Raw genomic sequence first — 24,977 nt, 5'->3', positions numbered from 1 at the left:
AAGACTGCCTAGGAGCTTGGAGCATTTATGTAACTTCCTGAAGGTCACAGAGCTATTTGATGACAGAGCTGATTGGATCCGAGATTTGTGTAACTCAGAAGCTGTGAGACCACTCTTAGGGGGAAAGAAAACGTATAGCTGTTATACTCCAAATTAACATTAAACCTGTTAAAATTCGTATTTTGAAATAATTATGTAAAGTTTTGAATTATTTAGAGTATGGCACTATTAAGAGTGAAGAGATAAAGAGAAATAAGAATACTTGAAAACTGTATCTGTGGATGATAGGAAATAAGTATATCACCACAATAAGGAAAAAATATTCCCCTTCTGCTAATGATGTTGGAAACAGGTGAGAAAGGGTCTCTCTTGTGGGTGCTCTTAACTGTATAGAGCAAAGTCCTCAATAAAATTAAGAACTTAATTTTCAATTCAATTTCTCGGCTATTTTCACTGAATATCTTTAGTAGCAAGGTGTTACAAAGTGTAAGTAGCTGGTCTCTCAAGTTAACATCAAGTAGAGAACAGGTGAAGTCAGACTTCATGATACCTAAAGCAATGGCCTCAACCCTAGATGCTGATCCCTGGCTATATCCATGCCTATGAAATCAGAATTCTGGGGGTGGACTCTATATTAGTTCACTAGGACTGCCATCACAAAGCATCACAGTCGAAGTGGTTCACAATTATTTGTTTATTTTTTATGATTTATTCTGTCATGATTCTGGAGGCTAGAAGTCAGAGATCAACGTGTCTGAAGGTTGGTTTCTTCTGAGGCCTCTCTTCTTGGCTTGTAGATGGTAGTCCTTTCCTTCCTGTTCCATCACATGGTCTTCCCTCTGTACCTGTCTGTATCCTAATATCCTCTTCTTCACTTTCTTCTCTATTTTTATAGGGATTTTGGCCTACCTCCATGACTTCATTTTACCTCTTTAAAGAACTCATCTCTAAGTATAGTCACATTCTGAGGTACTAGGTATAGGACTTCAACATATGAATTTTGAAGGGATACAATTCAGCTCAAAACAGGACCAAAGAACCATTGTTTTTAACCCCTATCCCCAGGTGGTTCCAAGGTGCAGTCAAATTTGACAGTGGCCTGTGTAGGATTCTCAAACCTAGCTCCATTAGAATCACCTGGGTAGCTTTAAGAAAGTAAAAAATACCCACACTTAGGCATGACTCTTAGAGGTTTGATTTGATCTGTGTGGGATGCAGTATTGTTAGTTTCTAAAAGCTCCCTGGTAACGTAAATATGAGGCTGGGTTTGAACACCACTGTCCTAATGGTTGTATTTCTTACCTGTGTAAATGAAAGCATATTTCTTACCTTCCTCTAAATTTTTTCTTTGAAAACTCATAAGAAACACAACTTCTTTTTTCTTTTTTTAAGATTTAATTTATGTATTCATGAGAGACACAGAGAGAGAGACAGAGACAGAGACAGAGACAGAGACAGAGACAGGCAGAGGGAGAAGCAAGCTCCCTGCAGGGAGCCCCATGCGGGACTTGATCCCGGGACTCTTAGATCAAGAGCTGAGCCAAAGGCAGACACACAACTGCTGAGCCATCTAGGCGGTCCCACAAACTCCTTTTTTTTTTTTTTTTTTTTAAATGAAAGATGTGTATTCAACAAAATAGTATTCAGGTCTAAAAAAAGAGCTAAGCACTTCTAAGGTGGTATAGCTTCAAATGTCAAGCATGGGTTTTGCAATATAATTTTGCATTAGACTTATTGTGTTTTTCTGCTTAGTGAAAATAAATCAAAGCAACTTGATTTATTTCATATCACGCAGAAAGCCAATGAAGTTAGGTAACTTACTTAATGATTAAGTTGACTAAGATGTCAAAACTTTTAGTGAGGAATTTTTTTTAATGTAACTTTTTTAGGTCACAGAATTTCCCTTTCAGCAAATGGAAAGTCTATTAAAAATTTTTTTTATTATTGAAGTATAGTTGACATATAATGTTATATTAGTTTCAGGTGTACAACTTAGTGATTTGACAATTCTATATATTGCTCAATGCTTACCACAATAAGTGTAGTCAACAACTGTCACCATACGTTATTAAAATATTATTTATCATATTGCCAATGCTGTATTTTCATCTCCATGACTTATTTATTTTATTAACTGGAAGTTTGTACCTCTTAATCACTTTTACCTATTTCAAGTGAGGAAATTTCTTGATTAAAGAAACGATGTTTTTCAGTTTTCAGAAGGAGGCTGGATTTTCCTCTCCAGATAATATCCAAATCTGGTAGAAATTCATTGATTTAATCAGGCCAATTTCTGTATTTTGAAATGAAGCCACTTATGTAGTATTTTTCATTACATCTTGACAACAACTGGCTGCTTCCCAGAATGCAGTACTGTGGCAGAGATTATTTTATGAAATCATGGATCAGCTGCCTTTGTAACTTGCTATAATTGATTATGTGTACATTTCTTCACTCTCTGGGCTTAAAAAAGAAGGCTGCACTTAGATAGGAAACAGTATTAATGTTTCATTGATAAAAGACCATTTCTATCATGCTCTGTTACACTGTCTTTCCTGTTGTGCCTTAATGATATTTTTGGTTTCAGTTTATTTTGAAACTTGTTTTTATATACTATAATTTCTATTTTGACTGAATTACTGAATTAGAAGCAGTATTTAAGATCATAAAAACATCGGTTGAATTATATAAATATACTGTTCCAGGAGAGTGGTTAATTTTTATTTTTCCTTTCTCTCTGTTGATTTTTGACAGATCTGAGGAAATGAGCTTTTAACTAAAACAAAACAAGCAAGAAAAACCCCTACAATTATTACAAATGTGCAGCACTTAATGACTTTCTAAAATTGTGGAGTACCCACGTCTTGCTGAAACAACAAGAATTCCAGGGGCTGAGATTAAACTAGACCCAAGTATATCAATAAGCATAGATACCTCATTTAAGAACACTTAAGAGTGCAGTCCTAGAAATTCACTAGCAAAGCCCCCAAATGGGGGAACCAAATAGTATATTTTTCTCTTACTCAAACTGAGGCCTGACCTGGGACACAGGTGTCCATGCAGAGTGCGGTAGTTCTTTTGTTAATGAAGAGAGCTACTTTTGGTTAAAAACTGATTGAATAAAAAAAAAAAAAGAGAAATGAGGTTTTGTGTTTCAGTTGTTTTGTTTTGTTTTTTGTTTTCTGTTGTTGTTGTTGTGTTTCAGTTTTAATCATTTTTACCATGGAACTGGGAGATGAGATTTGGTCAGCAGCCTAATGCTGCTGTAATTCTCAGTTGTTGTGTGGATTATTAGCCCTCACAGTTCTGTTTTCTCTCTCTCTGCCTTTTGCTGATGGAGGAAATAACAAAACCTCATAGATATGGCACCTGGCAAACATTTGCACTTTGGCTTCACTCGTGCCTTTAATCTTGTTTAATCTGTATCTTGTGGATCACCATCCAGTGGCTTCCAGATTTAACTACTCATAAAGATGTCATAGGAAGCCTTTAAAAATTGATCCTCAATTTCAGCCTAGATCTATTGAATCAGAGTTTCTGAGGATGAGGATGCAGAATCTTTGTTTGGCTCTCCTCCTGGGTGATTGCTGGTGTGGCCAGGTTTTCACTGATCCAGGAATGGTCTCTGGGGGCTTCTACTGGTCTGTTCTTGGAGAATGATCTCAATTCCTTCCACTCTTCTAAGTTTTCAGTCCTAATTTCCTTCTCAGAAGATGACTGGGTTCTTCCTTTCACTCAAAAGTAAGGCCATTCTGAAAATATCCCTCATGTTCCCTTTTGTTTACCTCAGAAACATGTCTCTAGTTATTGTCTTGCTTTGAATTTCACAGGAAAGGGCTCTCTAGTCAAAAAGTAAAAAAGTAAACTCTTGCTTTTCAGCAAGAGTCAAAAAGTAAACTCTTGCTTTTCAGTTTATACATTTTCATCTTTTTTTTTTTTTTAAGATTTTATTTATTTGAGAGAGAGCTTGAGCAGGGGAAGGAAGAGGGGAGAGAAAGGGAGATGTACATTTCATTTCCCTCAGCAGGGAGACCAATTTGGGATTCAATCCCAGGACCCTGAGGTCATGATCTGAGCTAAAGCCAGACATTAACAGACTGAGCCACCCAGGTGCCCCTATCCATTTTCATCTTTAATTTCCCTTCACGCCACCATCTAAATTTTTTCTCTTCTCTTCTCTCTCTTCTCTTCTCTTCTCTTCTCTTCTCTTCTCTTCTCTTCTCTTCTCTTCTCTTCTCTTCTCTTCTCTTCTCTTCTCTTCTTCTCTTCTCTTCTCTTCCCTTCTCTTCTCTTCTTTCTCTTTCTCCTCGCTTTCTCTCTCTTAATTGCATCATTTCTCTTTGCCTTTGAACAACATAGATTTCCCCTATCTGAAAAATTCTTCCCCCCATGTCCCCTGATACCACTGAGTTTCTCGGTCTTTTCCCCCACCAAAATTCCAGAAAGAATGATGTGTTTCTTCCTTACCACTAAGCTTTTGGGCTCTTGTTTTTACCACTGTAAACCTGCCGCCCCCCTCAGTAATTTCCTCTAATTATGAAATAAATTTTCTTTTCTAGAAGTTAGATTGACATTTCAAAGCAGGAAATAAAAAGTATGAAGAAAACTATAAAGAGAATTTTTTTCCCATCTTCTTTAGAAAATGAAATTGGAAATACAAAAAGGATACATAAATTTTATCTATTATGACATTGATGAGTAAATATGGTTATCCCAATGAAGATTCTGACCTCCCCCAAAAGATAAGTTTGGGAGATAAATCAGTCTTCTTTTTTAATTAAAAAAAAATTTTTTTAAAAGATTTTATTTATTTACTCATGAGAGACACACAGAGAGAGGCAGGGACATAGGCAGAGGGAGAAGCTGGCCTCCTTCAGGGAGCCTGATGCAGGACTCCACCCCAGGACTCCTAGATCAAGAGCCTAGCCAAAGGCAAGATGCTCAACCACTGAGCCACCCAGATGCCCCTAAATCTGTCTTAATTTATCCTTGACATAGTTATCACAAGTACTCTTGTCTAATGATCCATAATTAAGGCTTTGACTATAGTACCTGATGATGAATACTCAGATAGTTTACTACAGGATGTTTTAAATAGATCTCTCCTGATTTGGAAATTTTTTTTGTCTTGTTACAGTGCAGGAATCTCATTCTTACTAGAATATCAATAATTACCACAGTCTCTGGAGTTGCCCATAATTTATAAACTATTTTATTTTTCTTTATTTTTTAATTATTTAAATTAAGTGTTATGGTGAAAGTATTATATGAAAATGTTTAAGTCAAATATTCTTATAGAGCATATATCAAAAAAAATATTCTTGTTTCTCTTCTCTTACCACCTTGTTTCACTTACTAGAAGACTGCTTCTATGTTTTTAGCTATTTGTTCTGGCATTTACTTCCTTATTTGAAAATAATATGACTCTCGATTAATCATTTTTATTAGGCTGTATGAGGATCTTTACTTATTTATACCTACTTCCTCTTTAGGTTCAAAATCCTACCTAAATTGCAGTTATTTCCAAGTGTGCCCTGCTCTGAAATGTAAACACATGTAGTAAACACTACAAAGCTGCACTATATAATTTGGTTTATGTAGTGAAGTAAAAAAACTTTACTTCCTCCGTATATAATTTATTATGTCTAAATGTGTAGTTATATCTTTCCCCAGTATCTTCTTATGACTATGTAAATGTTTTCCACAGTTGAATGATCTGTATGACTGTATTTCTTTTCTCTTTTTTTGTTGTTATTTTTAGCTGGGGTTAATAATTGCCTTATTTTCCCCCCTTTAATGTTCTTGGATGCTATGTCTTCCAATACCCTCTAACAGTTCTGCAAAATATCCCTCAGTACAGTATTCTGTATGGTCAAGCAGCCAGATAATTTGCGAATTTCCTTTTTCTCCTGCTTCTTGGAGCCCTCTGCCTCCTGCTCCAGTGTGCACTGCGTTCACAGGGCTTGAGGCACAGCTGTCACTCTGGGAATGCCCACTGCCTCTCTTCATGTTTCCTAAATCCATGTCCTCTTCCTTTTTTGGTTTATTTTTTGGTTTGGGTAAGGCATAACTTGTAGTGGCTTCTTGAAAAAGTGTGTTTGGGAAATTAATTTTTAGACTTTGCATGTCTAAGTGAACTAGTTCACTGTAAGATGATCAGACGAGTTAGCTAGATCCTTTGTTGAGGGGCCTACTCACCCACAAAGTATCATTATACATAAATCTTTTCTCTTGAGCAGTTTAGTTTCACCAGAGAAGGATCCTCAATCTCTTGACAAGGGGAATGCATCAGGAGGGTGATGTTTGGAGTTAAAGGAATTCTGTGGTCATTTACAGATTTTCACATGTTACACTTTACTTTCAGCATTGTACCTTTCACTTGCCCGCTTTCGTGACTGCTGTGCCATTGTTCCCGTTTACTGGAAAATCAACATCAGATTTCTAGTGGGTGATGAAGGTCAGGACTTGGGAGCTGTTGTGTGCTGGTAAATGTTTAACAACTAGCTCTTTAAAAAAAACAAAACAAAACTCTGATTTGTAGCATTTGCCAGCTTCTCCAAATATTCACACTATAGTTGATTTCAAACTACCAACATGAGGTCACTGCAGAGTTCACTCTTGCAAGCTGGTACAAACCAGCTGCAGGCCACCGGTGATTGAGAGTCTAAAAATCCCTTCATTTTAGCAACTACTTTCATCTTCCAAAGTACCCAGCATCTCCATTTCGTAAGCATTTCTAGGGGCAAATTGGCTTGCTTTTTGTAGTCATTGGCTTGACTTTTCTCCTCTTTGCTAAAATGTTTCCTCCATCTGCTTTCCATCTTCAAATGTTGGATTATAGTCACTTCTTCATTTCACTAAAGCTGGAGTTTGTGTTTTTGTTCCCTGTCTTTGTGGTTTCAGAATTTTGAGAGCAGAAGGGAGCAAAAATGCCTTACTTTGCCATCATGAAACCAAAAATTCTACTCATTTTTCTAAATAAAAACTAGAGTTACAAAATGACACCTGTTGTTGTTAATATTGTGAATGATTTTGTCTAAATCTTTAAGAATCTAACATATAGTAAAAGATGCTAAGAAGTAATTTTTGACTTTGCTACATAGACCACATTATTCAGTGCAACTCTGTAGGATGTACATTTCAGACCAAGGCATGCTTGGAAATTACAACAATTTGTGGTGGGGATTTGAACTTAAACGATGTGAAGGAATATGGGTTAGTGGAGATATAGATCAAGTGTTGAGTAACCTTGTGTTGGACCCTCATAGGTCCTTTATCAGATATTGTAGCCAAAGGCAATATTGAATTCTGAGGAAGGTAATTTTGGGGGGAGGTTGGGTGATGGTGGGGACGGGGCATGTCTATTCAATTTTTAGATTGGAAATACAGAATTAGAAACATAGAATGTTCTAATATAAACTGTGTACATCTTTGGGTTGTTAATACCAAAAACATCCTGTTGTTTTTTTCTATTCTGTGATCAATAATGATCTGCAAGACAGGATAACATAGTGGTTAAGGCATAGAATTCTCAGTGCTTCTGTCTCAGAATACGCCTCTGTCAGATGCTTGTCATGGGACTTTGAGCAGATTTCTTCATCTCTTGGTGCCTCATCTTTTTCATCTGTAAAATTAAGATAGGAATAGAAACTCCTCATGGGCTTGTTTGGAGGATCAAGTAAATTAACATATTTAAGGCAAAGTGTGTAAAGCATGGTATGTGTTCAATAAATAGTAGTTATTGTTACTATTGTAATTGGTACTAGTGATAACCAAATTGGCATTGGCTAATACCTATTTAATAGGAAACCCTGTCTTTCATGATTCTTGGGACACAGAGTCTTCAAGCAGTGATAGTGGTGGGAGCAGCAGCAGCAGCAGCATCAGCAGCCCGGACAGGCAGGCGGGCCGGAGAGCAGCTTGAACCACACGGCTGCTGAGTCCGGCCCTCACACCCCTCAGCCTGTTCCCGAGCAGTCTGCACTGTGCCAAGGCCCTTACTTCCACATCAACCAGACCCTGAAGGAGGCCCACTTTCATAGCCTACAGCACCGAGGACGGCCTCCAACATGAAGTGCCGGCAGTTTCTTGCCTTCTGTGAAGGGACAGCACTGTGCAGATTTGATATTTCAACTTATGATGTTTTAAAAAATTGCACAAAAATATGCCTGTTGGCTTTTCAGTCTATATTTGAAATAACAGGTCAACAGGCAGTTGTTTACTTGTGGTTTTGCTGCACTATTGCAATTTCAAAGGGGCTTTGAAGCAATTTTTTATAGGATTCTTTTGAGGGTGAGTATCGAATCCATGTCAAGGTAATGGTAGGAGGAAATCTCATCTGCGTGTTGAATCCATAGTTTGTCCAGTTCAGATTGATTTCCAAATCTGTCAATTAGAAATTCTACTTTATGTATAAAAAGGCCTTTTAAAAATGCGGATCTTCAATTTTTTTAATTCAATAAACTAGTAAAGAGTAAAAAAATTAATTATTAATTACCTATTAAATTAATTGTTAATTAATTACCTATTAATTACCTATTAAATATACATTAATGTCACATTAAAGTCATAATGCACACACATTAAAAAAATTATTTATTTATTCATGAGAGACACAGAGAGAGGCAGAGACATAGGCAGAGGGAGAAGCAGGCTCCCTGCAAGGAGCCTTATGGGAAACTTGATCCCAGGACCTCGGGATCACAACTCAGGCACACACTCAACCACTGAGCCACTCAGGCTTCTCGTAATGCACACACCTCTTACTGGAATGTGTTATTATGTTATCCATATTTCTTTGTAGCTTCATCACCCTTCCAATAATTTAGTAGAAATTCAGCACCTACTATGTATAATTTTACTCTGCTCAATGCTGAGGTTATAGTTTCCCAAATAAACTTATTCTTTGGATAAAAAATATTAGAAACTTTCCTCATTCTTTAAAAAAAATTCTAATTAAAAAAATTATTTATTTATTTGAGAGACAGAGACAGCAAGTGAGAGCATGAGCAGTGAGGAGGAGAAAAGGGAGAGGGAGAAGCAGGCTCCCCACTGAGCAGGAAACCCAACGTGGGGCTGTATCCCAGGACCCAGAGATCATGACCTGAGCGAAAGGCAGATGCTTAAATCAACTGAGCCACCCAGTTGCCCCAGAACCTTTCCTCATTCTTCACACCAAAATAAACTTGAGATGGATCAAAGAGTTAAACCGAAAAAAAAAAAAAAAATAGAGCCACAGAAGTATGGTATGGGTGAATATTTCACCATGTTTGGCATAGATGAAACTTTTGGATTTATTGACATAAAATCAGAAACATTAACGCAAAAATGGGTACATTTTACTAAATAAAATTTAAGTTGTGACCGAGGGAGGAATCATCAAAACAAAGTCAAGAGTGAAATGCAAACTGGGAAAAATAATGACAGCACATATAATACTCAAGAGTAAATTTAATTACCAATTAACTGGAAAATGGCAAACAGCCTAAAAGACAACTATAAGAACAGGCCATTCACAGAAAAAGATGTTACAAATGTAAAGATCTTCAAAGTTCTTCACTAAAATTTAAAGAAATTTATTTTTATTTTTTAAAAGATTTTATTTATTTATTCATGAGAGACACAGAGAGAAGCAGAGACACAGGCAGAGGGAGAAGCAGGCTCCATGCAGAGAGCCCAAAATGGGACTCAATCCCAGGTCTCCAGGATTGCCTCCAGGGCTGAAGGCAGCGCTAACCCGCCGAGCCACCTGGGCTGCCCATAATTTAAAGAAACTTAAATCAAACAAAAGATATTTTTCATTTATTGGAAATGGTGGTGTGGTTAGGGTGGGAGGAGACACACGTAGGAAGAGAAAGCCACCATTTCCAGGTCCTGAGGCAAGGGAGATTATCCTTTGGAGGTGGGATTGTTTTGGTTCAGCCCCCTCCTTGTCTCTGCTTTCAATACACCTTCTTGAATGCTCTTTCCTTGCCGTTTTGTTTCCTTGGAAAAATGTCTTGGCAGGTTACCTGAGACTTAATGAGGCCTTCCAGCTGTGCATTAGTCATACATAGCAATTACTTCACATTCATATGAGCCAAGCATGTTCAACATTTCAAAAACTCCCCTTCTGAAGAGCTAGAGTTAGCTGGCATGTGGCCATTTGGTTTGATTTTGATATTGTTTTCTGAGACCTGCTGCTGTAGATCCCTGTATACATCTTCCTCAGGGGCCCTGATTCTAGAAGAAAACAAATAAAACCCTTAGGGCTTCTGGGGGAGAAAGGGACTAAACTGGTTTGTTTGTAGGTTCAATTATTCAATAAATATTTATTGAGTACTTCCTATGTGTCAGATGCTATTCTAATCATTGGGCATATAAGAGTGAATTTAAGTTTCCATGAAGCTTATTCTGGGTGGGGGGAGGGACAGGCAGTTTAAAAAATTATATAGAAATTTCAGAAGACTGCTGTGAAGAAGGTAAAGTCAAGTAATAAAGAGTAGAACAGTGGAGGTGGTCAGATAAATATATACATATGTATATACATTACATACACACACAATAGTCCTTCTCAAACTTTAGTGCGCATCAGAATCATGTGTAAGACTTATTAAAATATTGAGATTGCTGTGCTCTCTCCCTCAGAGTTTCTGATTTAATAGGGCCCTGATATAGGGCCTGGGAATTTACATTTTTAAAAGTTTTCAGGTGCTGTTGTTGTAGAGACCACGCCTTGAAAACCAATGGGGTAGGTTATTAGGTGGTCTCAGAAAGCCACCAAAGAGGTAATTCATATATTTGGGTAGAGACTTAAATGATGAGAAGGAACCAGTGAGATGAAAATAGTGCTTGGGGAGTGGAGGATGGGAATGAACAGCTTTCCAGATAAAGGAGAGAAACTGTGGTTTGAAGAAAGCAGAGAAGCCAGTGAGGCTACTAATGAATGGAGAGGACAAGGACAAGAGATGAAATCAGAGAGGAAGACACAGGGAAGACCCATGGAGAGCAGAGGTCCTCTACTCTGAAAGCACTCTTAAAAATAACAACAAACCAATGTGGAATCCACCTCCAGAGACTGATTTGATTAATCTGGGTGACACTTAGGTATTTTTAAAAGCTCTTTATGTGTTTCTGATGAGCAGCCAAAACTGAGGATGATGGATATAGGCCTTTTATAACTGTGTAAAGTTAAGATTTTATTTCAAGTGTGATGGGAAGCCATTGAGAAGTAGAGGACACACCTGGGTTTAGTTTCTAGATGCTAGAATGGATTTCATAAGGGGTTAAGAATGAATGAGGAGACCAGTCAGAAAATGTTATAATTGTCCAGGTTAAAAGTGATGTAAGCTTTGTTTAGGCAGTCACGGTGGGTATGGTGAAAAATGGGATTTCGGGTAGAACAGAAGGGACTTGCTGGTGGATTGGATATGAAAGGAGGAGAGTGGGAGTATCAACTATCATTCTAAGGTCACCTTTCAACTTGGTAAAAGATGACACCACCATTAACTGTGAACATTGGGATAGAAACAGCTTTGGGGAGAAATAAAAAAGCTTTTATTTTGGTTTTGTTAACTCAAAGATGGTCTTTAAGAACAATGAAGACCCAGATGTTTTTTAGGGAAAGAACGTGGGAATGATGCCTTGCCCCTTTGACAGGCCTGTTGTGATAGCTGGCTAGGATAGGATTATTGTTCATGTAGATCTCACATGCTTATCGGAAATGGTAACCTCTCATGAAATGTGTGGCTTTTTAAATGGGTAATCACAATCATGGCAAGAGCTTTTTAGAAAACTTGTGTGCTTGAGCTGGTGGGCCCATGGTAGGCACTCAACTAATTCAAAATATTTTTTGAATTAATTAATGAATGAGTGAGTGAACTGGGGACTTTTATATATCAAGCCTGTTTATCATTTTGGTGGGTGATGTGTCTTCAGATTACATTATGTAGGGAATATCAAATATCCAGCGGTTAAAAATTATGTCCTAATTAGATTATCATACAATGTTTAACTGGTCAAATAAATCCAAAAGGGCAGAAGGTTTTTGGTGTAAACTGTGTTGAATTCCTTGTGATACCCAAGGCAAAGGGATAGTACGTTGGATCTCCTAAGACCTGTCTGGAATTCTAGTTCCATGTCTCCTTGTCTTTTTGCTTTTTCTCATGAGCCGGTGTCAACTGTGGTTTTAGCAGAATCAGACCAGATATGGAACCTAATTTCACAGAAGGATCTCCTGCTTCTCTGTATGCCAGACTGAGGACAGGTTTCAGGGGCAAGAATTCCTATAAGCCAGCTTGATGCAGTGTGCAATGTGGGATCATACAGGACTTACCTAATATTTCAAAGATGATCAACATTTGCCTTTTCTGATGAATCAAAAGTCAGAATTTATTTCTGAAAAGAAGAGTCAGTTCCCAGAACTAGAGAGATCAGAGAAGAAGCTGAGAATGGTTGCCACACTGTATTCAGATGCCCAAACTTGTGAATGAGCATGTGGAGCCAGTCACTCCCTAGTTTAGGCTGCCCTGTCCCTAAATCATGGGATGGAGAGCTGCCTAAACTCATTTTTCCTTATTAGCTCCATTCAGGGACAAATGATTCTACTTCAGTCTTGTAAAATGTGAGTTAGAAGTTAAATCCATATCTTAATAACTATCATCCAAGTTCTTCTGAAGGGTGGGAAAAACTGTTTGTAAAAATAGCTTGATAATTCACTTAGAGGCACAAAGTGAAATGGGGGAACATTTGGAGGCTAGACCCAAGGTTGCAGGGGAGAAAGGGTAGGTTAACATCCTGCCATAAGGAAGGGAGTTGGTTGTGCTCTTTCCAAGGAGGTAAATGGAGAAAGTAGAGGAGAGAGAAGCTTGCAAGTGCCACAAAGCTAGGTGAAGGGACCTGTGGAAATAGTCTAGTGGTAGGATGGCCAAAAGATAAGAAGAAATGCTCAGTGTTCAATTTGAAATGGTTTGCTTTGCCCTTGTATAAACTCTTTTTATATCTCTCTTTAAATAATTGACAAAGTCGGGATCCCTGGGTGGAGCAGCGGTTTGGCGCCTGCCTTTGGCCCAGGGCGTGATCCTGGAGACCCGGGATTGAATCCCATGTCGGGCTCCCGGTGCATGGAGCCTGCTTCTCCCTCTGCCTGTGTCTCTGCCTCTCTCTCTCTCTCTCTCTCTCTCTGTGACTATCATAAATAAAAAAAAATAAATAAATAATTGACAAAGTCTCTCATATACATGGAAGTTTTATGTGAGTGGGGTAATGGATGGGGAATCTCAAGAAAGCATGAGTTTGGCATTGGGTCTAATGGTGGAGGACAGACAAGGCTGGGGAAACAGGAGTTGAACTGACCTTGAGAATGCAAGTTCAGGCCCACCCTTACCCTCTACACACCTAAGGAATCTTCAGAAATTTTGGGCAGGGCTTTGGTGGGAGACTCAAACCCCAGGTGACTCTTGAGTTGTAAAATTTTGGATAGCAAAGATGATTTCTCTTGGAAAATCTAGGGTTCATGCTCTTTTAAAGTGATTCAAGCCCCAGTGCCTCTTCTTCAGCTTGACTAGATGGTTCATTAAACCCATGCTCCTGACTCTTGGGTTTTTTTCACTATCTACTTCTCCAACTGGTATAGTCTCCCTTATCTGATCTCCCTTTGTTTTTGGATCTGGTTCTCCTTTTCTTGCTCTTGTGGTCTTGTGGGAGATCAATTCTTCAGTTCTGTGCCTGGGGAGGGAACTATTGTACCCTGTCCAGCACCTAAACCTGGAAGATCACCCAGGAAGGGAGGTCAGACATGATTAATATTCTGGAAATTGTACACGTGTAGACATTTGTTTTCCAAAGATCATGTATATACCATCATCACATGGATTTAAACAGGTAAGGATTTATGGCTTATCAAGTGATATTAAAAATCATTTCACTTAAAAGAGGAAGAAGACAACAAAAGATTCATTATTAGCCATCGTGTAAACACCAGAACCAGTTCCTTGAAAATATTTTGTGTACTGCAGACATCAAAATCAGCATGTATGTTTTTGGAGGAAATAATTAAAAATGCTAATATGAGATAATTTAAAAATATTAATATTTCTACTGAGTCTATTTTGCTACTTCAGCATTTGCTAAATAGAAGCAGGCAGCATTGTAAGCTAGGAAAGTGGTTTATATGTGGATACTGACCTTTTGACTTTACTCTACCAGTTGCTTAATATTCTCCTATAATGAAATTGTTTCCAGTAATAAAATTGCATTGCAAAAACTTCTTGGGTTATCTGAGGCCAAAATTAGACACCTAGAATAACAAGAAAATAATTCTTGCCTTAAGGGCTGCTTTAGACAAGAGAAGCACGATTGTGAAATCATTGTAAATGCATTTCTTCCTGTAGAATTTGCTACTTTAGGAGGTTCATTGTGTTTCAGCTCAGAGTCTAGAGGTGGGAATGGTAGAAATAGTGAGCTGAGATCAGGGATACAATAGGGTACCTGACTTGATGGCTGTATAATTTATGGCCCATTATTAAATTTAGTAAAGGTTTAGGGGATCCCTGGGTGGCTCAGCGGTTTAGCGCCTGCCTTTGGCCCAGGGCGCGATCTTGGAGTCCTGGGATCGAGTCCCGCGTCCAGCTCCCGGCATGGAGCCTGCTTCTCCCTCTGCCTGTGTCTCTGCCTCTCTCTCTCTCTCTGTGTCTATCATAAATAAATAAATACATCTTAAAAAAATAAATTTAGTAAAGGTTTAGTAACAAAATGAACAAACATATATATTTTCATACCGGCTGATTGTTAAAATAAAAATTGCACATAAATACCTGCAGTAGATCGTCTTTGTTGCTATCCAGCAGTAGTCTCCGTCCTTCTTTGGGAGCGGTGTCTCCTTGCCTTTGGTAATGGCTCAAGCTTCCAGTGGGCACTGCCTCTTTCTTTATATGACTCTCACCAACTCCATCATTTCTCTATTATCACCACAGTTCACACGGTGGACTGGTCAGTGGTGAGCTTCTGACTCAAGCTGGTCCTTTTCCTGAAATTTTCAAATGAATTAGGAAAGAGTTCCTTTGGGCTGAGGAATTTAAAAAGTATGAAACCCGAGAGCTTCTGATAGCCAGGTTGCTTCCCATAGAAGGAAACTAATCTACAGTAAAAGGGTCAGACTGTGGAGAGAAGCCTACTTCTTGCAGTTTGAGTGTTTAGTCCCTTTAATAACATAGGTAGGAACTTTAGTTTGATTCCTGTATATTTTCACTCTGCTTAAGCTGATCTAGGCTTGGTCTCTGTCACTTAGCAAAAAGAATTCTGGTGAACACACAGGCACTGTACACAGGAAAGATGTTTTATTAAAAGCTGGAAGGCTGGCATCAAAGTAACTCTGAGGTTTATAATCCTCTGAATTGGTTGCTTGTTGGGCATGACTGAAGAACATGGACTTAGGTTGGTAGAAGTCCCTTTGATTAAGTGATTGTTTTCTGATAAATATTTAATGGTCCACAAGGCCAGTCAAGAGACATAAAGACTAAGTAGTCTCTTTTGGTTGGTTAGGACAGTTGTCCAAACTCATTTTGTGATGAGTGTTCATGATCAAGTTACTGGGACTGATAGGACACTCTCACTGTGTCCCCTGCCTGAGCAAGGGGTCCTTTCTGAAGCTTGAGTCCAGACAGGCTTGGAGTATACACTTGGGGCTGTTTATTGGCAATATAGTCAAGTAGTGAAGGTTTATGTCCTGTCTTAAACCTTCCCAGCTCTAAGTCCATACTCTCTTGCTGATCAGCCAAAGAATTTGATAAACTACTCTCTACTGAAGTGAAATTTATTGGTAATGGCTTATTTTATTTCCCTTTCCAGTTAGTGCTAAGCTTTTACTTCAGTGAATTTAACGTATGATAGTAAGAGGAGGGGAGAAGACTTTTGTGTGTGTGTGTGTGTGTAAGCAGCACCCAATTAACGGTCGGAGAAAGCATTAAACTGATCATTGCTGAAATTTTGCCTAGTGGTGAGCCTCTCATAGAGCATAACCACTCTTGGTAAATAGTATTTTATATCATATATGTATTCTGATAGGATCCTACATTATTGCTTTTATGTGAATTAATTGTATTTCTACATGGTATAGTCATATGTACCATTTGTAGAGAACCACCATGTGCTAGATACTGCTGGTGCTTTTAGACACTTTATCTCATTGATTTCAATCCTCAGAACAGTGTTATTTTATAGGAGAGGAAAACTAAGCACAGAGAAGTTAAGGAGCTTGGCTAAGGTCATACATCTAATGAGAGGGCATAACTCACAGGACACTCATCAATGTGTTTTTCGTATTGGACTCCTTGCCTGATGAGTTACGGCCTTACCTGCCTTTTTAGGTGGGGAGTGGGTGGTGGTTGCCATGGTAATCCCAAGGAAGAAGAAGTCCTCTGACAACTTGCATGGATCATGATCTAACCCAGCTGTGGAAGAGTCTTGATATGAAGTAAGAATCACTAACTCCTACACACAGAGTGCAGATTGATCATCTTCTATTTGGATCAGAGGCTAATTCCTTGGGGTTATTGGGAATTATTAGGTGGTACCTTAGGGTGATTGAATTACTGACTGAGAACTTATGGGTCTCTTAATAACTTCTTATGATTCTGATTCCTACAGGTATGTCAGAGATAGTTCATATCTGAAAGTTAGAAATGGACTAGAATTATACTCTAGCTTAATATGTTAAGATGTCAATAATCAGCATACTTCATTTTAGAAGCATCTGGGTTAAATTACTGATATTCTACTAAATTCAATTAGATCTATGAGGATCAAAATCTTTTCTATGTGTTATTATATTTTCTAAGTGTTTTTAATAACACTGTGTATATTCCAGAGTTTTACTTTTATTTTTAAAATGCTGTCCTATTTTTGCTAACATCCTAAGTAGACACCAATGCCATAGTAGGATAAACCTGAGTGAATCTTGATTGTTCCACAACCTGGAAATAGTACACAACTCCACGAGGGTACAAAACTGAAGCTATTTTACTGTGTGTGTGCCTGGTCTTTTATTTTTCTGCCTTGTGTCCCAGTACATGCCCTGGAGCTGGTACCCCATCATTTGGGTACATGAGTAGTTAGAACTAAAGGCCTATAAGAAAGCTTTGCTGTACCAGCTGTAGGACCTTGATCCTCATTTTTCTTAACCTTAGAATGAGATGACTGAGAGAAATGATCAGCAGATTTCATTCCAGCTGAAAAGCTGGAATTTTCTAATGCTGGAGAATTAGAGATTTGTTTTCTGGTGTCTGATCACAAAGCCTTTTGGAAGTAGAATAAAACACCACAAATTATGTTATTCACTGTGTTGAGATAGAAATTGAAGACAGGAAGGCCTGCAGAGAGTCTCAACTTAGTTTCTCAGATGGCTTGCCCCACGTTTCCTTCAAAATGATGGGGAAAGATTTTAATCTTTATTGTATTTTTACATGTGTGGTTTCTTTAATGAGCAATCAACATAGTGAGTGTTAAGAACTATGTGGTAATTTACAATTATTCTGTAGCATCATGCAATATATGTGCATCTTGGGAATCAAGGTTTTAGAGAAATTTTTTTGGCTAAAGTATGATTACATTTGGAAAGGAGAAGCTTTATAAGTGATAATAGCTCCAGACTTCTATGAATTTTATGTTTAAGTTCATTTATGGCAGGGACTGTTTTTGGTGTTCTGCAGTGAGCACTGTGCTTGGTCTTTCTATATGGCAATTATGGGAGAACTTCTGACAGGTGATAATGGTGATTTAGTTTAATTTAGAGGCTATAAAAGTATTGAAAGAAATTTTCTCTTTTCCTTCTCAAGCCTACATCCATTACCTTAATTTAAACATTTATCATCACTTTTCTGGATTATTGTAGGAGTCACCTTGCTTTTCTTCTGGTTCTCACCCTTTTCTAAATACTACTTTGTACTGGATAGAGCAAACCAGCTACAATCAGATTAAAGCCTTAAGAGGCTTCCTACTGTCTAGCAAAATAAAACCCAAACACTGTAGCTTAGCAGCTAAGATCCATGATAGTCAGGTGGGATTCCAGCCTTGTCCCCTATAACCCCCCAGCCAGTACTCTCTGTGTCCTAGTGGATTAGACTACTTGCTTCACTTGGTTGTTCTGTTTTTTGGTCCACAGGCATTTGCTTGTGCCTCTTCTTTATATATTGGCGTCCTTCCATCTTATAATTAAGTTAAGCTTCAACTGTCTCAGAAACCCTTAAATCCACTCATTCTTTCTAATTCCACATCCATTAAAGTAATTTTTCTTTCCTTTAACTCAGCTAGAATACTGAAACTTCAACATTATTATTATTCCTTTGTGTTAGTGTTGTTATATGCATATTCTTTATGTTATGCCCTTTGACTGGATTCTAACTTTTGGGGACAGAGACCATCTAATGTTTTGTTTTGGTTTCATTTTGTTTTTTCCTTAAATAGTACCTTGCACAGGATTGGTTGGCCTTGGTAACTGCTAGTTGAATGGGCTAATGGATGAAGAGTCCTGGTAAAATCCCTTCTCTTGCTGCTTCTTTCTTTGATTTAGAAATCTCTCACTAATGTGGAGTTGGTGAGTTTTGTGTGATACTGGGTACCTGTAGGTGTGTTAGTCTGCCCTTAGGCCGATAAATTGTAACTACTGTTATTCTCGTCCTGAATCTACTCCTCAGATTGCTGATGTTCTCCTATTTTCAGATCATTGCCTCTACAGAGAATAGCCACTTTACTCTTGGCCTATCTGCCTCTGCTCAACCAGGAGACTCCCTCCTGGAGAGCCCTTCCTCCTGATTTAAGTGCTCAATGGAATAATAACAGTTTTTATACCCAAAGCTTTATTTGGCCCACATCTTATTTTCTTGGACATATTCCCTCTCTTCTAAGTCAAATCCTATAGTAATTGTTGGTTTCCCTTATTTTTATTTTTCACCTTCAACCAATCCCTTAATTGTGCCACATAGGTTCTGCAAAATATTTTCCATGTTTTAAGTTGTCCTAAAGCAAATCCAATCTGTTAAGAGAGGATTTTTGACCTTCTCAAACATAAAGAGACTCAATTTTTTTCAGTTCTAAATGATCAAAAAGACTCCCATGTCTGGCCTTTCTCAATTTTCTCTCATATGGCTTCCCTTTACTTTTATACTAGCTTCTGTATTTGGGTAGGTTCAGTTTATTAGCTGATAACTGCTCTCTGATTAAGAGTTTGATGGGATAAAAGACTAAAATTCAGGTGAATTGAACTTTTTGGGGGGGAGGGGCATGGGGAATCACTTAACTATTGAGTCCGTATTATTTCTAGCTTGCTTTTTAAACTACTGTATGGGGATCCCTGGGTGGCGCAGCGGTTTAGCGCCTGCCTTTGGCCCAGGGCGCGATCCTGGAGACCCGGGATCGAATCCCACGTCGGGCTCCCGGTGCATGGAGCCTGCTTCTCCCTCTGCCTGTGTCTCTGCCTCTCTCTCTCTCTCTGTGACTATCATAAATAAATAAAAATTAAAAAAAAAAAAACTACTGTATGTATATTTTTCTTTAGATATTATCATGAGAATTTGTTAGTGTAAGAATGTTGGATCAAAGCTGTTATGTTAGTGTTAAAATTTAATTCAAGAAATAAGTTATTTTGAAAAAATATAAGGGAAGCTGTTGAGCTACAGGCTGGTGAGCTAAAACATAAATAAAATAAACATCAACCCTTACAGAAATAGAGAAAATATCAGTGGATTGCAGAAAGACCATACTACCTAAGAATATTTCTGTCTTCACACTACATGGTGCACATTTACAGCAGACTCTCTGTTATCTTGTATAGTCAAATGTGGTATTCAGGCTGTTCAAATGTTTTAATCTCCAGAAAGTTACTGTAAATATTATACACAAATCACCAAGTTACAAAGAATTCATGTAAAACAAAATACTTGGCATCTAACCACTTTGATCTTTGCTTTAGAAAGTACTTCAAGATCTTGAAGTGCCACTGTGATCATCACCATAAATATTAATTGACATGATACTGAAATTGTGCCAAAACACCTGTAATGAGAGAGTTTAGTAGTAATAGCTGCCATTTTTTAAATGCTAATTACGTGTAAGTGTTCACAACCTTTCTTTGTTCAATCCTCACATCATCTCTATAACTGGCCCAAGGTCACTCACATAGCTAATAAGTGGTGGGGTTGGGCTTCAAAGCCAGGAAATATGCCTCCAGAATCCGTTTTTAACCACTAATCTGTATTGCCTCTTAATTACTACAGTGTTTTCAAATTTTGGTGTGCATAGGAATAATTTTAGGGAACTTCCAAGATGCAGATTCTTGGGCCCCAATGCAAGAGACCTGGATTCTATAGATCTGGATCTAGGCCCAGGAATCTGCATTCAAGCAAGCATCTACATGATTCTATCTCAGGTTTTTATAATGTATATTAACACAATAAACATATCTGTAATGTCTTACACTCCACCAGGATTATTGCTCTGGTGTACAGTATACTGGAACATATTCTAGATGGAGTTAGAACATTTCTTCCCACCATCTGCCCCCAAACTAGTTATGTGACTTTGGCTAAATCATTCGTGTTAGTCAGGATTATTATGGAGGCTGGTGATTCTAAAATCTGTAGTGTGGACTAGCAGGCTTGGGACCCAGAAGAGCTGATAGTACAGATAAAGTCCAAAAGTAATCTTCTGGAGAATCTTCCAGAACTCTTCTGAAGTCTTCTGGCTCAGAGAGACCAGTCTTTGTTTTTTTCAGGCCCTTAAATTGCAGAAGTCCCATTCACATTATGGAGGGCTTAACCTGCTTTACCTCAAATTCACAGATTTAAATGTTAATCTCATCCTAAAATGCCCTCCAAGTTGACACATAAAATTAACCATCATATTACTCAATTTCTCTGGGTTCCATAGGTAAAATCTCTTTGGTAAAATCATCAGGGAATTGAGACAGGTGATCATAACTATATAAAAGAGGCTCCAAATAGGTGACAAATGGGACACACCCTGACAGCTGATGGCTTTAGTTTGATTCACCCAGAGTTGTCTTAGCCAGTACTTTTTAAAATTTGAATTACCGGGCAGCCTGGGTGGCTCAGCGGTTTAATGCCACCTTCAGCCCAGGGTATGATCCTGGAGACCTGGGATTGAGTCCCATGTTGGGCTCCCTGCATGGAGCCTGCTTCTGTCTCTGCCTCTCTCTCTCTCTCTGTGTGTGTGTGTCTCTCATGAGTAAATAAATAAAATCTTAAACAAAAATTTGAATTACTGGTTAATTTACTGTGTTTTCTTCTTCTTCTTCTTCTTCTTCTTCTTCTTCTTCTTCTTCTTCTTCTTCTTCTTCTTCTTTTTAATCAATGATTTGGCAACATTGCATAGCTACAGTGTAGCTGAGTGGCACATGTCACTTGTAGGGGGGTTTGCTACCTCTGTGTATCTCACTCCCTGTGTCTCACTGAGTCCATGACTTTTCTTTCTGTGAGCTGCTGAGCCCCTAAAGGCATTTGAGTTTTTGACCACTGCCTTCCTAGCTACTAAACATTTGTGGCAGCTCCACCTCCCTGATTAAAAATGACAAAGGGAGAAGTAGGATTTCTGAAACCTATGAAAGCTTATGCCAGGAAGTCACTATTTCGTCAATGTGTGCAGTATGGTTTATCAGCTCTCCTAGGGTTACCTTCTCTGGGCTCCTCAGATCACTTACCTCTTTTGAAATAACAACAGGAACGCTTTTACATTCTAGTACATCTTCTTGGTAGGAGATGATTGAAATTGTGAAGTGGGTTCTTCAGTCATGGAATGGGGTCAACCAGATTAAAAAGATGGAGGAACATTGATGTAAAAAGAGAACCTGCTACTTTTGTATGGAGTTGAAATAGTTCAAGAAGCAGTTTCAAATGTGAGGGTTATCTTTCCTATAGCAAGACTGACTTTATAGGAAAATCGAATGAGCAGTTGTTTAATAGTAAGATTTCAAAGGTAAAATAGCCTTATAGCTTCCCCAGTTGCTCTCTGAATGCTGAAATTCAACCAGGACAAAGCCTTTTATTTCACAATGGGAAAGAAAGCAGAGACCTTTGAGAAGAGTAGTAACACAGGGCCTAAGGAACAGAGCGGTGATATTAGATCCATATTGCAAATACATTTTGATGGGGGACTAGGGAAGAGGTGAAGCCCAGGGGCCGTGTAGGTCTGAAAATAGTTGAGGAAAAAAGAGTAAAGAATTTACTTTACTGACTACTTAGTATGGCTAGCCCAGCCACATATTTTTTTTTCCCAAGTAAACATGCCTATGGTCACTTTTTTTGACAAAATATGTATAAATTGCCTTCAGGACCTTGAAAATTAATTCCATCAGGCATATGGTTTGCAAACATGCTCTCCTTTTCTGCGTTTAAAAAAATGTGTTTCAGATATATAGCATTATTATAGTTTCTCTAGAAGTCATCCTTCATAAAAGTAATTCAGGAATGTTAGAATCTTTGTCAGTTTCTTGGCAAACAGTGTTCGATTATATATTCATGCTCTTCCATAGGATGCACCATTTTGGAAGTATTCTGGAATGTTTCCAAATTTTATTTTGGAACATAGCATTTGGTTATCTTTATTAATCCAATCAATAATAGTTTATAATAGTCTTAAATGTGTTAGCTGTAAATCACTGCTATATTCCATTCAGCAAGAGTGTTTTGCTGTTCCGTTTCCCAGAGTATATATTCGAATATTGACTTTTGTGTGCCAGGGTTTTTTTTTTTTTTTCCTCTGATACTTGGATTGCTGTGGATAATTTGTAAGATCATTCAGAGAGAGAATGCCTGGGTTTTAGTGTCTAATGTTAGATTTTCCACTTGGGAGGCATATGCTTGTCTCTAGATTTTCCATTCTTAGAATTTCCTATTACTTTTCCTTTCTATTAATTTTGAACATATTAAGGTCATCATTTACTCTAGCCAGTTGCTTATTTTCCTCTTGAATAGATTTGTAGTTTTCTTATTTTTAAATCCACCTAGTAGTTTATTTCTAACTCCTTTTTCCTTAAGTTATAGGAAGAGAAATATTATACTTAGCAAAAGTTTTATGCTTCCTATGCTGTCTTTTGGAGTAATTTTAGTAAATTACTGACTGTAGCTCTTAGAAGATTGCTTATTATGCCATTCTGTTAGGAACTGTAGTCTTGTTTGGCTCAGAGACAAAATAAGCTTAGGGCTATGGCAATTCTTTCCCTCCAACCAGATAATAGTCTCTATATGAGAGGTGGTTTGTAAATGAAACTTCAGACTTCAGGGGTTTATTTCTGATCTACAAGGATAGGTGAAAATGGTACTTTCTCTTGGCTCAAAGGCTTGGATACTTCCTCCCTTTTCAATTCAGGTAAATGTTGGAAAGTAGGAAAAATATATTGTATTTTGGACAAATAAATAGATGGACTTGGAGGAAAACTGTATTTGTCGAAAGTAGCCATTTTATTATAATTGGAAACATGAATAAGTTGTATTTGAATAACAGAAGTGATTAAACTGTCCTTGGAATTTATATGGCATAGTATCTGGTAAAGTTTCTCTTTATTCTTTTTTTTTTTAAAGATTTTATTTATTTATTAATGAGAGACAGATTGAGGGAGGGGCAGAGACATAGGCAGAGGGAGAAGCAGGCTCCATGCAGGGGCCCAATGTGGGACTCGATCCCAGAACTCCGGGATCACATCCTGAGCCAAAGGCAGATGCTCAACTACTGAGCCACCCAGCCTTAAGTGTTTCTTTTTAAATGAGGGAAAAATAAACTGTAAAAGACTCCATGCTCTCAGAATAGCTTGCAGATTTTGCTTATAATACCTTTATTTTCCTTCTCGTCCTCCTTCTCCTCTTAAAGATATATAAACATAAAATAAAAAATGGTATGTGTATTGATAGGTAGGGTGTCAGTGGAAAGACCACCTACTGGCCCCACGAGCAGACTGCTGGAGCTCAGGATCTACCGCACGCAGTTTGAGGCATTTAAAGAGAAGTAATATACATACGGTTTTTCTGTGTTAACCACTTGATCAATCACAGGTTGGGTTATCCATGGTGGTTTTCAAATCTCTCGTTAGTTTTTTTTCTTCAACTCAGAGTTCTTCTGAACCGCAGGTCATTGTGTGCTGACTAATGCCATCTGATTTCTTATACCAGGCTAGGCTTTCTAGTAGTGTCAGACTGGGGCAGAACCAAACGTGGAAGAGGAGGTTGCTGGTCTAGCGTGGCAACTAGAGGGGCAGAGAGCTGTCGAATCTCAGGGAGGATTGGTCCTTGCAGCCTTGGGAAAACCTGCTTTTCTACCATGTGGGTGACTCTCCCTTTATGTTAGAGGTTTTGTTCATTTTCTGTTCACTCATTGATAACGGTCCTAAGTTTAGAAGTAACTTGGGTATCATTAGATACATACTGACTACTGGAATGCATTCTAAGCTGAGTAGTTAGAACTGAAATAGTCTGCTCAAAGGTAGAATACGGTTTTCCATTTCGTTTGTTAATTAACTTGGGGGGTTTCTTTAGTGATTCTCTGATGATTTGCATACATATTCATTAACTACTTGACAGTTCAAAGTTGGTCAGAAAAGCTATGTCTCCCTCATGATCCTAATGAAAAGGTAAGAAAGCCACAGGAAAAATTATGTCTTCTCGCTTGGCTTATTTTTAATATTAATACAATGTCAGTGCTCTTTAAATGCTGAACTTTGTAATGCATATGTACTCTGAATTATCTTGTTCAATAGAGAGAAGCAGTGGAAAAAAATTATATGCTTCCTCCTGTAGCTCAAAGGCCTGATCCATCAGAGCTGTAAAAATTAGTCATCTTGGGTGACTTTCGGTTCCTCCCTATTCTTGTAAGGCTGACTCTCTTCCATACACTAATATTCTCTAACAGCTTCCCGCTGGCAATGTGTGTCTGGCTAAGTAACTTCTAGTAATGTAGCCATTGTTGAGCTTAATTGTCTTTCACTTATTATTCTAGTG

At 38.1% G+C, this 24,977-nt stretch overlaps 1 protein-coding gene, 1 long non-coding RNA gene and 1 pseudogene across 2 annotated transcripts in view; 2 read left to right on the top strand and 1 right to left on the bottom strand.

Annotated features, from left to right (window-relative positions):
- Nucleotides 1–24,977, top strand: part of PLCL1 (phospholipase C like 1 (inactive)) — a 328,672-nt gene that overhangs the window by 122,978 nt on the left and 180,717 nt on the right. The gene's annotated exons all lie outside the window — the stretch shown is intronic.
- On the bottom strand, nucleotides 1,598–24,151 carry LOC140625576 (uncharacterized). The gene is made up of 3 exons (XR_012024922.1): nucleotides 24,002–24,151; nucleotides 14,793–15,004; nucleotides 1,598–7,624 (listed from the first exon to the last, which is right to left on the bottom strand). It is a non-coding gene; the product is annotated as an uncharacterized lncRNA (long non-coding RNA).
- Nucleotides 7,657–8,482, top strand: LOC140625360 (protein VCF1-like; annotated as a pseudogene).

The sequence above is a fragment of the Canis lupus genome, chromosome 36 (genome assembly GCF_048164855.1).
Source record: "Canis lupus baileyi chromosome 36, mCanLup2.hap1, whole genome shotgun sequence".
NCBI lineage: Eukaryota > Metazoa > Chordata > Mammalia > Carnivora > Canidae > Canis > Canis lupus.
Note: the sequence above shows the minus strand (reverse complement) of the source record. Positions and strands in the feature narration are given on the sequence as shown.